The sequence below is a fragment of the Pteropus vampyrus genome, unplaced genomic scaffold, assembly GCF_000151845.1.
Source record: "Pteropus vampyrus isolate Shadow unplaced genomic scaffold, Pvam_2.0 Scaffold619, whole genome shotgun sequence".
NCBI classification, from domain to species: Eukaryota; Metazoa; Chordata; class Mammalia; order Chiroptera; family Pteropodidae; genus Pteropus; species Pteropus vampyrus.
In genome coordinates this window covers 561,124-564,939 of record NW_011889400.1, presented here as the reverse complement: position 1 = coordinate 564,939, position 3,816 = coordinate 561,124, and the positions used below count along the sequence as shown (strand labels likewise).

At 36.6% G+C, this 3,816-nt stretch overlaps 1 pseudogene; it reads right to left on the bottom strand.

Moving 5' to 3' along the window:
• Positions 1 to 1,927: 1,927 nt before the first annotated feature.
• LOC111733690 lies at positions 1,928 to 2,043 on the bottom strand (annotated as a pseudogene).
• Positions 2,044 to 3,816: the final 1,773 nt, after the last annotated feature.

Sequence of the window (3,816 nt, the reverse complement as noted above, 5' to 3'; positions counted from 1 at the left end):
CATTTAAGTTCTTTGTACGGTAAAGTTCTATGGGTTTGACAAATAAATGCATGATGTCATATATCTACCATTACAGTATCATAATGAATGGTTTCACTGACTAAAAAAATTCCCTCCACTCTACTTATTCAACACTCCCTTCAAATCCCTGGAAACCACTGATCTTTTAACTGTCTCTATAGTTTTGTCTTTTTCAGAATGTCATACAACTGGAATCATACAGTGTGTAGCCTTTTCATACTGGTTTTCATTTAGCAATATGTATTTAAGACTCATCAGGATCTATGTGTGGCTTGATAGCTCATCCTTTTTATTATTGTTCCATTGTATGGATGTATCTGAAATATTTTTAAGTGCCATCCTGTTCTTGTTTCATGCTTGCAGTATCTTCTCATATATTTCTGATGTTAATCAGTCCTTTTTTATTTTGACATTTTATTCTTCCCTAGTTTGTACTTCCTCCAAGTTGCCTTTCTTCTGGATGTTTTTATAGACCTCTGCTTTTATAGTAAAGTCTTTCCTCTAATGATTGTTTTGGCTGTCTAAGAGTGGGGCACCAAAAAGCTATTTGGAAGCTCTGAGCATGAGTCCAGTTTGTTGACTATGAGCCCCACTGTAGCAAAACTGGTAGAATGGTTTTGTTGCAGGCACTGTACTGACTTATCTTTTGGGGAAAGATCAACGTTTTCAGACTTATTTACCAGGGCTGTCAGATTCTGCAGAGATCTGCTGAACTTCTATGGAAAAGAACTTTTGCCAGCTTTCCATGAGCCAAAGGGAGAAGAAAGCCCAAGGTTTAAATTCAGTTTAGAACTGTGGCCTAATTCTACTGCCTCTTACTGTATAGTCCAGAGAACCTCTCTCTTATACAACCTCCAAAGAGAAAGATATCTACCCCTCAGCCCCATCTTTTATGCAATGGAAAATGTATGGTTGCTCCACTGTGTACAGTGCAGGAAATGCCTCAAGGATCTAACTTGTTTTGAGAAAAGGGGATTGGAACAGCTTTATTGAGATATAATCCACATACCACACAATTCACCCATTTAAAATGTATAACTCATTGGTTTTTAGTACATTCACAAAATTGTGTAACAATTACCACATCAATTTTAGAACATTTTCATCACCTCAAAAAGAAGCCTTCAGTCCTTTGCAGTCATTCACCCTGCCATTCCACTTATTCTCCACCACCCCAACCCTAGACCTAGGCAACCACTAATATACTTTATGTTTCTATGGATTTGCCTAGTCCAGACATTTTGTATAAATGGATTCATACAATATGTGGGCTTTCTGATTGGATTCTTTCACTTAGCATAATGTTTTCAAGGCCCATGTGGTGGCTACTTATTGGCTATTTTACATCAGGCTGCTAAGAACAATCATGTACAAGTTTTTGAATGGATACATTTTCACTTATTTTGGGTATATACCTAGGAATAGAATTACTGGATCATATTGTAAATCCATGTTTAACCTTTGGAAAAACTGTTGGTCTTTTTTCCGAAGTGGCTGTATCATTCGCATTACCACTAGCAACGTGCAAGTGCTCCAGTTCTCCACATCCTAGACATTTGTTATTATTTGACTTTTTCATTATAGCCACTCTAGTTTGTGCGAAGTGGTATTTCATTTTGTCTAACTGGTTTTTAAACATACTTTCATCCAATCCCCTTAATTTTAATTCCACCTAACCCCATTAACTTTTCATCTTTTAGAGGTTCTGTAATGTTTATTGCTTTCCCCTCTACCAGTTGCCTAGCAGTAGTATTACTGTGCCTGTTCGATCAGGTAACTCTGGTCCAACAGTTTTCCAGCTTCTAAAATTTTGTAGTTTCTGTCTTCTCTCCCATTTTCTTTGTTTAGCTTTATGTCCTTAAACAATTCATTTACTTTATTTATTATTATTATTTATTATTATTTATGCCTACCGCATCTGGTCTTCCTAGGTGGTCTCCCATCCAAGTACTAACCAGGCCTGACCCTGCTTAGCTTCCAAGATCAGACATTGGGCTTGTTCAGGGTAGCATGGCCATAGACTATGGACCATAGCTCCACTGGGACACGAACCCAAGACCTTCTGTGTGTAAGGCAGATGTGCTAACCGCTACACTATGGAACCACGTCCTCATTTACTTTATTTTAATGGCTATTGAGAGGGAGGAGTAGCTAATGCATATGATTAATTCACCATATCTAAACTGGAAGTTCATTTTTAATTGAAGTTCACTTCTGTTTGCATGTTGAAATTTTTTGTTCATTTTAAGGAAAATGAGGTTTAACAAATGTTTCTTGTTTCTGAAGGAGGTTAATCAAGGCATAAGCTACATTTGAGTAAAATATTACTTGGAAGAATGAAAAAAAAATTCTTGAATTACATATGATGGCTCGTTTCTCTTGTGATCACTTAAAAATTATATGAACATTGCTTGTATTGATTGTTTTCATCTTTTAAATTAATCACTGAAATATATCATTTCAAGCTTTATACAAAAGATGGCTATTAACTTCCTTTTTAAAGGCTTTAATACTATTAATGTTAATATTTATGTTGTACATACACTGTCCCAGGCACTGTTTTAAGCATTGTATGTACATTATCTCATATAATCTCTGTAACAACCTAATGAAGTACGTAGTTTCAAACTGCTATTAGAGATAAGGAAGCTGAGGCTTGAATATCTAGCATAGCATGCTAGCAAATGGTAGGCTTAGGCATTTATATTTGCTTTTTTGATTCTGAGACCTGTCTTCTTAACAATGTGCTATACTATAGTTGGGGAGACCCTTGCTTGTTCAACTTATAGACAGTCCAGTTTGGTTAAATCCGCCATAGCGTGAATTGTGTGTCTATGTGTATACATTGTGCACAGGTCTGAAGGTGTTATTAATATGTATCTACATTTTAAATTAAATCAGTTTTTCCTGCTTATGGACTTTCTGTTCTTTAACCCAGGTTAAGGTAGAGATAATAATTATTAATATTATTAACTTAATATGATGCTAGAATGCCAGTTTTAAAAGTCAGTTCATATATGGGCTTCCCAGTGTCAAAAAATTTAGACTCTATGCTCTTGACTTAAAGAAAGAGTAGTTTGCCAAATGCAGGAGAAAAAAAAAAAAACACCTTCTTAAAAAAAATTTAGTTTCTATTTTGAGTTGTTTTGTTAAATTCCTCATTACAATTGTTTTTTTCTTTTTTGTTTATTTCTGTATCTGACAAGAAGGACTGTGATTGCTATCTCATTGCCTGGCTGAAGAGATGATACACAATCTAACATTCTTTCCAGGTTAATTTTCTTCTCTTTCACTATCTCTTTCCCACTTCACTGATGTAATTAACAGAAAGAACTTTCAAGACAAACTTATTACAAAGATCCTAAGGGAGAAATAGCTTTGGGGTCTGTGAATTTACAATGTTCCAGAAACAGTGAAGTGGCCATCGTGCCTAAGTGCAGAGGGCAAGGGGAGGGCGGCTCCAGATAAAGCTGGAGAGCTTGGCAGGATGGCTCATGTCTGGCACTGCAGGCCACACCAAGAGTTCACAATACAGAGCCGATGAGTAGCCATGAGTCACAAAGGGCAGGGGCCTTCCATGTGGCCAATGCCAGGTGCAAGGGAGTACCTCATGACCCCCTTTTGTTTTACCCCAAGGAATCAAAAGGGAGAGATTTGAGCCTGAATTTCTAGCAGTTTTTGCAAGCAGTTTTAGAAGTTGAATTACTCTTTAGTTATTTTATAGTGACATGCCTATATTCCTGACTGGCCTAGTGTGGGGAGCTTTAATTTGATCTATGGACAGACACATACAGG